This window comes from Bufo gargarizans, chromosome 4, assembly GCF_014858855.1.
Source record: "Bufo gargarizans isolate SCDJY-AF-19 chromosome 4, ASM1485885v1, whole genome shotgun sequence".
Classification (NCBI taxonomy): Eukaryota; Metazoa; Chordata; class Amphibia; order Anura; family Bufonidae; genus Bufo; species Bufo gargarizans.
In genome coordinates this window covers 344,482,359-344,496,913 of record NC_058083.1, presented here as the reverse complement: position 1 = coordinate 344,496,913, position 14,555 = coordinate 344,482,359, and the positions used below count along the sequence as shown (strand labels likewise).

Sequence of the window (14,555 nt, the reverse complement as noted above, 5' to 3'; positions counted from 1 at the left end):
GTCCTAGCCCGTCTGAAGTTTGCTAGGGAGCATTTGGATGATCCAGAAGAGGATTGAGAGAATATCATATGGTCAGATGAAACCAAAGTAGAACTTTTTGGTAAAAACTCAACTCGTCATGCTTGAGGGAGAAAGAATGCTGAGTTGAATCCAAAGAACAACATACCCACTGTGAAGCATGGGGGTGGAAACATCATGCTTTGGGGCTTTTCTGCAAAAGGACCAGGATGACTGATCCGTGTAAAGGAAAGAATGAATGGGCCATGTATCATGGAGCGAACCATACTGATAAATTCAGTGTGGTGAGCCATGATGACATGGCACCTAACATTACAGTTAATATGTTGATTATATTATTTACTTACCTATGTGAAGAATGGGTTAACCCAGATGCTGTGGGTGCTTGCGCTGATATCTTCAAATTTGATTGGAGATCACTTTAACTGCCAGTTTGAGAACCTATAAAAGAACAGAAAATAACGATTTTGGCTCATTCACGTAAGTATTTTTCAAGAGACAGACCTGCGTTCATCTGTGTCATGGAAGATCTGTTGAAACAACTTATTTTTAGAGCAGAAAGCAAAGGGGGAGAAGAATGGCTGAGGAAGTGCTTACAGCAAGGACCGGACCAGCAAGAAGAGCTTCTTTTATCTTCTAATCCCGTCTGCTGCGCAGTACCTGGCGCGAGCGCCGAACTGATCGATCCTCCCTGCGATAATTTTTTGCGCATGCGCGAAAAACCTGAGACCCGCTCGCCGATTAAAAAACGTCAGCGGAGAGACAAGAGGGCATATTCCCCTTCACAATATGCGCCTCCTTCTAAGACCAAGAAAACCAACTTATCTTCAAGCCGAGCCAGCAGGAAAATTCAACGGCGTCATTTTCAACAGCATTCAACTGTCACTCAGGAGCCATCACCTGCTTCAACAGTTGATCATCCTCCTACATCATCTGCTTCTGGTGAGCTGAATTATAACTTTTTAAGTGACTGCAAACCGCAGGGCACTATTAATCAAGAGATTAATTCACTTGACATTGATTCTTCTAAATTGAAGATTCAGTTGTTTGATGAATTTTTACTTTACCTATCTAAAAAGGATGAGTCACCAAAAAATGTTTGGTCTGGATTAGCAGATGTCAGTCAAGTTAATACCCTTAATAGTCTGACTGCTGCTAATTCAACCATTCAACCGTTCACTAATGTACCTAAAATGTCCAATATTAACCCTGAAATGGCAGTAATTCCTGAGCTTGAATTTAACTCAGGTATAAAAGAGACATCTGTTAAAGAAGTTCTGGCGTGTCAAATTTCTCCATTAGGGTTTCATTTACCCTTGAGCGTGAAAGAAAAAATTTGGAGAAAAGAATATGTTGAAATTTTTTCTCTTCTTCCTTCATCTAGTGAGAATTTAAAAAGTGAATTATTGAAAGACAAAAAATCAGATTCTGAAGAAAATAGAAAATTACACCAGAAATCCTTTTTTAACTGACTGCAAGCATTTAATATATACGCAGCAGTTTTGGGTGAAAAATTTCCTAGTCTTTGTACTGGTTTAATTTACCATGTAGATACTATTTTGGAGGCATATAGAAATTTTGGCGGAATGGGTTGGTGTCTGTATGACGAATCCTTTCGTCAGAAACTTGCAGTATATCCGAATCTAAATTGGGGTAGTAAAGATGTCGGGCTTTGGTTGAATTTAATGCTCCCTAACAAAAACAATCTTTTTCGTCAACCCAATTTCATTAACGTCAAAAAAGGTATCTGTTTCGCATTTAACGAGTCGCATTGCAGATGGCAACATAATTGCAAATACCGACACGAGTGTTCTTTCTGTGCCGGTTCTCATTCAGCCTCAAAATGTTTTAAAAAACAAGGTATTCACTTCCCAATTTCTAACAAGGAAATTCAATCGTTTAAACAAGGTGACTCCGCTGAATTTGCCAATAATAATTCAGTGGCTAGGTCATTACCCAAACATTCAGATGGCTAATTTATTAATTGACAGTTTTACCAATGGGTTTTTCATACCTGAATTTGTGGGTCCAGGTTGCATTCTAGTTGAAAATGCGTTATCTGTAAAACAAAATATTGACATTGTTAAAGAAAAAATTGAATCTGAAATTTTGGCAGGTAGGATTGCTGGTCCCTTTGATTCTCCCCCCTTCTTGAATTTTCGTATATCTCCTTTAGCTTTAGTTCCTAAAAAAGAACCAAATTCTTTTCGTCTTATTCACAATTTATCTTATCCTAAATTCAGTTCCTTAACGATGAGATGGAAAAAAATAAAGCCAGTGTGAAATACTCCTCATTTGATCAAGCTTTGTCTTTTTTACAAAAAGCAGGCCGCAATTCTCTTCTTGCCAAAGCTGACATTAAATCTGCTTTCAGACTACTACCTATAAACCCCATCGGTTATAATTCTTTGGGTTTTTATTTTCTCGATAAATTCTTTTATGATATGGCCCTTCCCATGGGATTCACCCTATCTTGCTTTTATTTTGAGGCGTTTTCAACTTTTCTACACTGGGTTATGGATATTCACTCAGGTAGTGGATTTTTACTACATTATCTCGATGACTTTTTATTTATAGGTCGTGTAGATTCGGATGATTGTATGAATCTTCTGAATAGATTCATTGGTATAGCTAAATATTTCTGCATTCCATTAGCTGTAGATAAAACTGTCTATCCTACTACGAATCTCAAGTTTTTGGGCATAGATATAAATACAGTAACAATGGAATTTAGCATACCAATGGAAAAAATCCAGAATACTGTTCAACAATTAACTCGCATATCCGGAAAAGAAAAAATTACGCTTAAACAACTTCAGTCTCTTTTAGGTTCTCTTAATTTTATTTCTCGTGTGATTCCCATGGGAAGGGTCTTTTCTAAAAGATTGTATGCTGCCACATCAGGTAAGTCCTCACCTCGATCCCATATTCGCATCACCAAACAACTAAAGGATGACATTTCAGTTTGGTTGCAATTTTATGTGAATTTAACGGTCACACCATTTGGCAGGAAGAGTTTGTTGGCTCAGACACCTTGTCTCTTTATACAGATGCGTCTGGTGCTATTGGATATGGTGCTTATTTTGACAACTTTTGGTCTGCCGAACGTTGGCCTTTAAATTGGATTACTAATAACAAGTACTCAAAAAATTTGGTTTTTCTAGAATTATTTCCAGTTCTAGTTTCTCTAACAATTTGGTCCTCAGTGTTTCAGAATAAGAGAATTCTGCTAAGGTCGGACAATATGGGAGTAGTTTTTTCCATAAACTGTTTAACTTCAAAGTCTCCGTTAGTTTCTTCATTATTGCGTAAGATAGTTTTTCAATGTCTAAAATTTAACATTTGGATAAAAGCTAGATTTATTTCTGGGAAAACTAATTATATTGCTGATTATTTGTCCCGACAGCGCTTCAAGGAATTCTTCTTAATGACACCTCGAGCTTCCCGAATGGGAATTCCTTGTCCAACTCATCTTTGGGAGATATCAGAGGATTAACTAATGAACTTAATTTTGGTTCATTAGCCAAGAATACATGGGCAGCATATTCTGCCGCATGGTTGGATTGGAAGCTTTTCTGCATATCTCAAAAAATTTCTTACATTGATTTTAATTTAGGGAATTTTATCAAATTTATTATATATCTTTACAACAACGGTTTACAAGCCGATTCTATTTCTAAAAAATTATCGGGCATTTCTTTTTTCTTTAAATTAAAAGGCGAAAGCTCTATTCTGAATAATTTTATCATTAAACTAATGATTAAAGGTATCAAAAGAAAGTCAGTCCACAATGTTAAGACCAGCCCTTTATCTATTGAATTGTTACAAAAGGTCATATGTAATTTAGTATTAGTTTGTTCTTCGGAATATGAAACCAATTTATTTTCTGCAGCATTTTCTATAGCTTTCTTTGCTGCTCTAAGATTAAGCGAGATTGCTGCAGACAATAAAATCTCAAATCCCCCATTATTGATATAGGACCTTCAAAAGTTGTATGGATTTTTGGTGATGAACTGATTCAATTGGCTGAGAGAAGATCTGCTTTTAGACATTCTACTGTTAATTTAGGTTATTCAGCAGAATTTTCCATAAACTGGTTTTCCTTTGCTGACCTTAAAATTTCTGATATCTTCAAGAATGTCAGCCTTATATATTCAAAAATGTCGAAACCTGACCTGTTTATTTTACATATTGGCTCGTTTGATTTGGGAAAAATCAAAACGCATTTGTTAATTTATGAATTAAAAGAATTGTTATGTAAAATATGCTACTTACTTGATGGTGTTGTACTCGTATTTTCTGACATCATCCCAAAATTTTCTTGGTTCAATTCTGAGTTATCCTTTCTGGAAACAATTAGGAAAAGAATTAATAAAAAAAATGGAGATTTATTTGAAGGAAATTGGTCATGGCAATTACAGACATGTTGAATTAGAAGGATTCGTTAGAGGACTTTACCAAGAAAAGGATGATCAGCTTTCTGATATTGGATGTGATATATTCATTTCAGATTTGCAGAACATAATTGATAATGGTTTTTATTAAAGGCTTGCAATGTTTATTGGGCCACTTGTTTTTATGTGGCGTTGTGGGGTTAAGTCACTCTCTGAGTGGACTGAGTGTTATATGGTTTATTGGTTTAAATATTTACTTATTTATATTTGAGAATAAATTGGATTAACCAGATTATAATTAATTGGTTAAGTAATAAGCATTGCGGCCTTTAATTACCCAACTAAATAAATAAAGATATTTGCTTAAATTCTATTTTGAGTGATGATTTATTCTATTTTGTGAATTGGAGCGTATGACATCATGGAGCGAACCATACTGATAAATTCAGTGTGGTGAGCCATGATGACATGGCACCTAACATTACAGTTAATATGTTGATTATATTATTTACTTACCTATGTGAAGAATGGGTTAACCCAGATGCTGTGGGTGCTTGCGCTGATATCTTCAAATTTGATTGGAGATCACTTTAACTGCCAGTTTGAGAACCTATAAAAGAACAGAAAATAACGATTTTGGCTCATTCACGTAAGTATTTTTCAAGTTCCCTCCCTCCCTTCCCTATTTATTTTGTCGCTTTGCTTATTGACGGGGGTTAAGTCACTCTCTGAGTGGACTGAGTGTTATATGGTTTATTGGTTTAAATATTTACTTATTTATATTTGAGAATAAATTGGATTAACCAGATTATAATTAATTGGTTAAGTAATAAGCATTGCGGCCTTTAATTACCCAACTAAATAAATAAAGATATTTGCTTAAATTCTATTTTGAGTGATGATTTATTCTATTTTGTGAATTGGAGCGTATGACATCATGAGATTTTGAGTGAAAACCTCCTTCCATCAGCAAGGGCATTGAAGATGAAACGTGGCTGGGTCTTTCAGCATGACAATGATCCTAAACATGCTTTGTAAAAAGCATTTCAAGGTCCTGGATTGGCCTAGCCAGTCTCCAGAACTCAACCCCATAGAAAACCTTTGGAGGAAGTTGAAAGTCTGTGTTGCCCAGCGACAGCTCCAAAACATCACTGCTCTAGACGAGATCTGCATGTAGGAATGGGCCAAAATACCAGCAACAATGTGTGAAAACCTTGTGAAGACTTACAGAAAATATTTGACCTCTGTCATTGCCAACAAAGAGTATATATCAAAGTATTGAGATGGACTTTTGTTATTGACCAAATTTATTATTTTCCACCATAATTTGCTAAGAAATTGTTTAAAAAAAATCTGACAATGTGATTGTCTGGATTTTTTTTTTCTCATTATGTCTCTCATAGTTGAGGTATATGTATAATGAAAATTACAGGCCTCTCTCATCTTTTTAAATGGGAGAACTTGCATAATTGGTGGATGACTAAATACTTTTTTGCCCTACTGTGTGTGTGTGTATATATATATATATATATATATATATATATTTTGTGGTAATGTGAACAGTGCTGGAAGGTGTGTTGTCCCACTTCAGGTATCTCAGATATGTGAGACAGATAAAATCCAGAGAGTGGCAGTAGTCTCAGCAAAGCATAGTTTGCTGAGCCATTTTTGTATACATTTTCTGGGCTGGATTTTACTTGGACTGGTGGCTAGGCTTGGTAAAGGAAGTTCCCAGTCCACACCCTTCCAGTATGGGTTTTTCTTTCTACCAGAGGTGATCGCAGGTGAGGCCTGCTGTAATCAGGCTTGCATAAAGCGCCTCAGTCTGTAGGAAGGAGAGCAAGACTGTTTTGCGAAGCAGAGGCTCTGTGTGTGGTCTCAGTCAGGAGGACTGAGGGGCCACAAGGCTTTGAATAGCCTGAGGTTTGGAGGACCTAGAAAATGAGGGTTGCACGCCCAGCATCTGGAGGACTACTGGGCCACACTTCCCCAAAAGGTACTGGAGTTGCCACAACCTTGAGGCTGCAGTATTGATGATGGCTGAGGAAAGCCGCATATGTTGTCCATGTGAGAACTGAGCTCTATGAGTGAGATAGGGACGTATTGTGTTTAGGTAGCGCCTAGACGGGCAGGAGTTTATTTGTGTTTTAAGTGTTGGCGGTGCAGGAACCTCACCCCACCCAGTGATGTATAACTGGACAATCCTTTGTGAGAAGAGTGTCAAAATAAATGCACAGTTTGGACATGAAAATCCTTTGTCTGGTGAGATATCTGTGAGTGTGACCCCCTGAAAAGAGACGATCCCTTACAATATATATATATATATATATATATATATATATATAGTTGTTCTCCAAAAAAAAGGCAGCACTCCAATATAATAAAAAGTGAAATAACCCACTTTATTCCCCACTGCAAAATTTCAACTGTTCATTGCAGTCTTTATCAAGCATACGAACTGGTGCCAAAACATCCACATTTATACCCTCAATACCTTGTGAGTCAATTAGTGATAATTACATAATCAAGTATAAAAAGGATAATATAAAATACATAATCAAGTGTAAAAAGTATAATATAGAATATATAATCAAATCAGTGATACAACAACTTATTATACATCTCTTGAAGCCATAATTAATCTTAAAAATCCCATATTTCATTGTGTTCACATAAAGTGACATTGTGCATTAATCAAAGTGATCACCTGTGTGTAATTAAATGAATGGCCAATCGGGCGCATAAATTATGCAAGAAACAACTTACACAGCAGTGTACTTGGATGGCGCCAACCTCAGCGTCCCCAGTCTGTCAATGCGCATGTCTGGTAACCAAGATACCAGTACACACTGAGTCACGTGACCCGTCACCTGACCACACGTGATCAGTGACGTCAGTCGCAAGGCGGGAACAGGCAACCGGCCTCCACCATAGGTGCACGTGACGCGCCAGAAGGAGGCACCCCCGCTACCAAGTCGCAAGATCACATGAGCCGTAACCCGGCAACCAGAAGGTGTCCCAGAATCCTGCGAACCACAGCCACCCAGGGCGAAAGAGGGATAAATGAGTCACATATGGGGCATGATAAGATTGTCTAGTACATATATACCACATCATGAAACTACTAGAACAAGTTCATACTGAAAAAAGGGATATCAAGCCGTCTATATAGGAAGAAATAGAGTCATGAGTTCCCATATGGAAACAATGTATCTGTAAAATAAAGGGTAATAAGAGAGGGTGTGGTTTATGTGGTTATGTAACTTTAATGATCATCACCACACACCAATTACGGCACCAAGGTGTTAAGTGAGATTAGTACCCAACATCCTCAGAACTAAAGTCCACCCATTTTCCCTTATCTTGAAACTATAAGTGACAATCTTTCATTCACGACTTATCCACAATACATTTATCTTGATTTATAGATTACAATTCCAATCATGTTCCCTAATATGGGACTAAAAACACCGTAAATGGCCGCCATTTTTTTCCATTGCTGTGATGAACTTGAAAAGATCTATCAGATCTGATAAAAACTAAAATAAAAAGAAAACATGATAGATAAAATGTTTGACACCATAGGTGATCACAATACCAGAGTACCGAATGAGAGAGACAAGCCCACAAGGTGAAAGATCCCAAAAGAACATTACATTATATTCCATTTGAACTCGACATTCAGACCCTGTGGTTTAAGGGTCTGGAGACGATGTATCCATCGCAATTCCCTCTGTTTAAAGATCAAAGTGCGATCGCTACCTCGTCTAGCCCTTGGAACTTGGTCAATAATCATCCATTTTAACTCTCTTTCAGTATGACCATACTCAACAAAGTGTTTTGGAACCGGCAAATCTGTTCTTTTGCGCCTAATGGTAAAGCTGTGATTATTCAGTCGTGTTTTCATGTCACATTTAGTCTTCCCCACATAGAGGAGACCACATGGACATTGCAGTACATATATGACAAACGAGCTGTCACATGTAAAAAATGACATATGTCATATTGTGATCCCTTACCTGGGTGTGTGAAAAAGTTCCTCTTCATCATATAGGGACAATTCACACACGTCAGACACGGGAAACAACCCGTTTTCCTCGGACCTAAGAAAGTTTGTACCTTTCTTTTAATAGGGACATCTGCCCTCACTAACTTGTCACGCAGGTTAGCAGGACGCCTGTATGACAGAAGTGGGGGAGAAGAAAAGGTCTCAACCAGTGGAAAATTGCTCTTTAAGATGGGTCAATGTTTCTTTAGAATAATGGCTACATCTTTGCTCTGTTCTGAATATGTTGTGACAAATGGAATCTGTCTTAGGCCTCATGCACATGACCGTTGTGTGCATCCGTGGCCGTTGTGCCGTTTTCCGTTTTTTTTCACGGACCCATTGATTTTCAATGGGTCCGTGGAAAAATCGGAAAATGCACCGTTTGGCAGCCGCATCCGTGATCCGTGTTTCCTGGCCGTGAAAAAAATATGACCTGTCCTATTTTTTTCACGGCCAACGGTTCACGGACCCATTCAAGTCAATGGGTCCGTGAAAAATCACGGATGCACACAAGATTGTCATCCGTGTCCGTGATCGTGTCCGTGATCCGTGTCCGTTTTTTCCTATCATTTCAATGGCAAACTTGACTTAGATTTTATTTTATTTTTTTCATGTCCGTGGATCCTCCAAAAATCAAGGAAGACCCACGGACGAAAAAACGGTCACGGATCACGGACCAACGGAACCCCGTTTTGCGGACCGTGAAAAAATACTGTCGTGTGCATGAGGCCTAAGTTTAAGTTTCCTCTCTCTAGCCTGAGGATATTCCCTGAGGATTTTGTATCTTTCTCAGATGTTTGTAAATATTTCCTTGTGGGTATCCTCTCTGTCTGAACTTATTAATCATTTGTTCATATCGGGCAGGTAAACATTCATGGTCCTGTACAATGGTAGCTTGAAAAAGACTGTTGTCGAAATGTTGCTGCTGAATCTGTGGTGTATTAAAAAACACTGAATAGCTTTTGGAGTGCCGTGACCTTCTTCATTTCTACTGGTATTTGTGGGGTCTCTGAGGCCGAGACCTGACGTTACCAGCACCGCCGCAAAGCCCCTTGAATGCATTCAAGTAAGTGGTGCTGTCCTACCATCTTTTTTTGTGTGACCTGTACAATCCTCTTCACACGTAGAAATTGGTTACGAGGTTGGGATTCAATGGTGGGTCTGGGATGACAGCTTTCATAATGTAACAATGTGTTACAGTCAGTCGGCTTGGTAAAAATGTCTGTAGACAATTTATCACCAACAATAGACACCATCGTGTCCAGGAGCTGTACCTGTTTGTCAGAATGTGTCAGTGTAAAGGCAATTTCACTGTCCAATTCATTCAGAAAACCATAAAATTGCTCTAAAGACTCCAAATCTCCTTGCCAAATGAGGAAGACGTCGTCTATGTTTCGCCACCACCCCAGCACTTTGCTGAAGTGGTGAGACACATAGACAAGATCCTCCTCAAGAGTCGCCATGAAAACATTTCCGTACGTCGGTGCCACATTTGACCCCATAGCGGTCCCACGTAATTGCAAGAAAAACTGATCCCCAAACATAAAATAATTATGTCTCAGGACCAGATTCAACAGTTCAATGATAAAGTCACAACATTCTGTCAAGAAATCACTATACTCCAAACATCTCATGACCGCATTTACTCCCCATGTATGGTCTATTAAAGTATATAGGCTGGTGACATCAAACGATGACACCAGACATTTATCAGGCAATTTCACAGTGGAGATTTTTGACAGAAAATCCTCTGTATCTCTGATATAAGATTGGGTATTGATAGCATGCGTGCGAAGTATGTGGTCAAGGAAGATGGAAATATGCAAACAAACACAGTCAATACCCGACACGATGGGTCACCCAGGAGGATTCGTTAAAGACTTGTGTATTTTAGGTAACATATAAATAATTGACGTACGTGGACATTCTATCAACAAAAAGGAGTGTAGTCCTTCATCGATAATGCCTTGATCACGTGCTAAATCCAGTACACTTTTGATTTTTTTAATATATTCAAATTTGGGATCACCAGACAATTCCCTGTATACATTTTGGTCACTCAGCTGTCTCCTTATTTCGCCCATATACCTTGATGTGTCCATGACAACAACCGCCCCGCCCTTATCAGACGGCTTAATGGTAAGGCTGTGGTCATGGCTAGGGATGAGCGAACTCGAACTGTATAGTTCGGGTTCGTACCGAATTTTGGGGTGTCCGTGACACGGACCCGAACCCGGACATTTTCGTAAAAGTCCGGGTTCGGGTTCGGTGTTCGTCGCTTTCTTCGCGCTTTTGTGACGCTTTCTTGGCGCTTTTTGAAAGGCTGCAAAGCAGCCAATCAACAAGCGTCATACTACTTGCCCCAAGAGGCCATCACAGCCATGCCTACTATTGGCATGGCTGTGATTGGCCAGAGCACCATGTGACCCAGCCTCTATTTAAGCTGGAGTCACATAGCGCCGCCCGTCACTCTGCTCTGATTAGCGTAGGGAGAGGTTGCGGCTGCGACAGTAGGGCGAGATTAGGCAGATTAACTCCTCCAAAGGACTTGATTAACTGATCGATCTGCAGCTGTGGATCATTGAGCTGCTGATCCTCAATTGCTCACTGTTTTTAGGCTGCACAGACCGTTTGTCAGTCTCATTTTTCTGGGGTGATCGGCGGCCATTTTGTGTCTTGTGGTGCGCCAGCACAAGCTGCGACCAAGTGCATTTAACCCTCAATGGTGTGGTTGTTTTTTGGCTAAAGCCTACATCAGGGTGAAGCTGTCACACCAAGTGCATTTAACCAGCAATAGTCTGTTCATTTTTTGGCCATATACAAAATCAGGGGCAAGCTGCGCCTGTCACCAAGTGCATTTAACCCTCAATGGTGTGGTTGTTTTTTGGCTAAAGCCTACATCAGGGTGAAGCTGTCACACCAAGTGCATTTAACCAGCAATAGTCTGTTCATTTTTTGGCCATATACAAAATCAGGGGCAAGCTGCGCCTGTCACCAAGTGCATTTAACCCTCAATGGTGTGGTTGTTTTTTGGCTAAAGCCTACATCAGGGTGAAGCTGTCACACCAAGTGCATTTAACCAGCAATAGTCTGTTCATTTTTTGGCCATATCCCAGTCTAATTCTGTCACTAAATCCATACCGGTCACCCAGCGCCTAAATACTAGGCCTCAAATTTATATCCAGCTAAATCTGTCCCTAGTGCTGTAGCTGGGCGAGTTATTTAGTGTCCGTTCAAGCACATTTCTTGTTCTGGGTTGAAATACAATTCCCAATTTAGCAATTTCATAATTTAGTGGTTCCTGCTATATCAGAGCTCTTTGAAATCTATCCCAAAAAGGGTATATAATATTGAAGGTGCACATAGGGTCATTCAGAGTAACTTCACACACACCCGCTACTGTGTATTTCCAAGTCTAATTCTGTCACTAAATCCATACCGGTGACCCAGCGCCTAAATACTAGGCCTCAAATTTAATTCCCTCTAAATCTCTCGTTACCCACCGCTGTACTGTTGTTGCTGGGCAAGATATTTAGTGTCCGTCAAAGCACATTTTTTGTTCTGGGTTGAAGTACAATTCCCAATTTAGCAATTTCATAATTTAGTGGTTTCTGCTATATCAGAGCTATTTGAAATCTATCCCAAAAAGGGTATATAATATTGAAGGTGCACATAGGGTCATTCAGAATAACTTCACACACACCCGCTACTGTGTATTTCCAAGTCTAATTCTGTCACTAAACCCATACCTGTCACCCAGCGCCTAAATACTAGGCCTCAAATTTAAATCCCTCTAAATCTCTCGTTACCGTTGTCCTGTTGTAGCTGGGAAAGTTATTTAGTGCCCGTCAAAGCACATTTTTTGTTCTGGGTTGAAGTACAATTCCCAATTTAGCAATTTCATAATTTAGTGGTTCCTGCTATATCAGAGCTATTTGAAATCTATCCCAAAAAGGGTATATAATATTGAAGGTGCACATAGGGTCATTCAGAATAACTTCACACACACGCTTCTGTGCATTTCCAAGTCTAATTCTGTCACTAAATCCATACCGGTGACCCAGCGCCTAAATACTAGGCCTCAAATTTAATTCCCTCTAAATCTCTCGTTACCCACCGCTGTACTGTTGTTGCTGGGCAAGATATTTAGTGTCCGTCAAAGCACATTTTTTGTTCTGGGTTGAAGTACAATTCCCAATTTAGCAATTTCATAATTTAGTGGTTTCTGCTATATCAGAGCTATTTGAAATCTATCCCTAAAAGGGTATATAATATTGAAGGTGCACATAGGGTCATTCAGAATAACTTCACACACACCCGCTACTGTGTATTTCCAAGTCTAATTCTGTCACTAAATCCATACCGGTGACCCAGCGCCTAAATACTAGGCCTCAAATTTAATTCCCTCTAAATCTCTCGTTACCCACCGGTGTACTGTTGTTGCTGGGCAAGATATTTAGTGTCCGTCAAAGCACATTTTTTGTTCTGGGTTGAAGTACAATTCCCAATTTAGCAATTTCATAATTTAGTGGTTTCTGCTATATCAGAGCTATTTGAAATCTATCCCTAAAAGGGTATATAATATTGAAGGTGCACATAGGGTCATTCAGAATAACTTCACACACACCCGCTACTGTGTATTTCCAAGTCTAATTCTGTCACTAAACCCATACCTGTCACCCAGCGCCTAAATACTAGGCCTCAAATTTAAATCCCTCTAAATCTCTCGTTACCGTTGTCCTGTTGTAGCTGGGAAAGTTATTTAGTGCCCGTCAAAGCACATTTTTTGTTCTGGGTTGAAGTACAATTCCCAATTTAGCAATTTCATAATTTAGTGGTTCCTGCTATATCAGAGCTATTTGAAATCTATCCCAAAAAGGGTATATAATATTGAAGGTGCACATTGGGTCATTCAGAATAACTTCACACACACGCTTCTGTGCATTTCCAAGTCTAATTCTGTCACTAAATCCATACCGGTGACCCAGCGCCTAAATACTAGGCCTCAAATTTAATTCCCTCTAAATCTCTCGTTACCCACCGCTGTACTGTTGTTGCTGGGCAAGATATTTAGTGTCCGTCAAAGCACATTTTTTGTTCTGGGTTGAAGTACAATTCCCAATTTAGCAATTTCATAATTTAGTGGTTTCTGCTATATCAGAGCTATTTGAAATCTATCCCTAAAAGGGTATATAATATTGAAGGTGCACATAGGGTCATTCAGAATAACTTCACACACACCCGCTACTGTGTATTTCCAAGTCTAATTCTGTCACTAAATCCATACCGGTGACCCAGCGCCTAAATACTAGGCCTCAAATTTAATTCCCTCTAAATCTCTCGTTACCCACCGCTGTACTGTTGTTGCTGGGCAAGATATTTAGTGTCCGTCAAAGCACATTTTTTGTTCTGGGTTGAAGTACAATTCCCAATTTAGCAATTTCATAATTTAGTGGTTTCTGCTATATCAGAGCTATTTGAAATCTATCCCTAAAAGGGTATATAATATTCAAGGTGCACATTGGGTCATTCAGAATAACTTCACACACACACGCTTCTGTGCATTTCCAAGTCTAATTCTGTCACTAAATCCATACCGGTCACCCAGCGCCTAAATACTAGGCCTCAAACGCAGCCGCCTGTCTACAGCCAATGTGGACAAGCTGACGTTCATAAAAATGAACCAGGCATGGATCCCACAGGATCTGTCCGTCCCTTGTCCAGATTAGACATTAACTACCTCCCCTTAACCATATATTATTGGACTCCAGGGCACTTCCTCATTCAATCCTATTTTTATTTTCATTTTACCATTATATTGCGAGGCTACCCAAAGTTGAATGAACCTCTCCTCTGTCTGGGTGCCGGGGCCTAAATATATGCCAATGGACTGTTCCAATGTTGGGTGATGTGAAGCCTGATTCTCTGCTATGACATGCAGACTGATTCTCTGCTGACATGAAGCCAGATCCTCTGTTACGGGACCTCTCTCCTCTGCCTGTGTGCTGGGCCTAAATTTATGAAAATGGACTCTTACAGTGGTGGGTGACGTGAAGCCTGATTCTCTGCTATGATATGAAGACTGATTCTCTGCT

The 14,555-nt window shown here is 39.4% G+C and overlaps 1 long non-coding RNA gene across 1 annotated transcript; it reads right to left on the bottom strand.

Annotated features, from left to right (window-relative positions):
* Positions 1-273: 273 nt before the first annotated feature.
* Positions 274-4,987, bottom strand: LOC122934985. Its single transcript, XR_006388752.1, has 4 exons — positions 4,929-4,987; positions 4,294-4,364; positions 2,033-2,077; positions 274-459 (listed from the first exon to the last, which is right to left on the bottom strand). It is a non-coding gene; the product is annotated as an uncharacterized LOC122934985 (long non-coding RNA).
* Between the last annotated feature and the right edge of the window lie 9,568 nt (positions 4,988-14,555).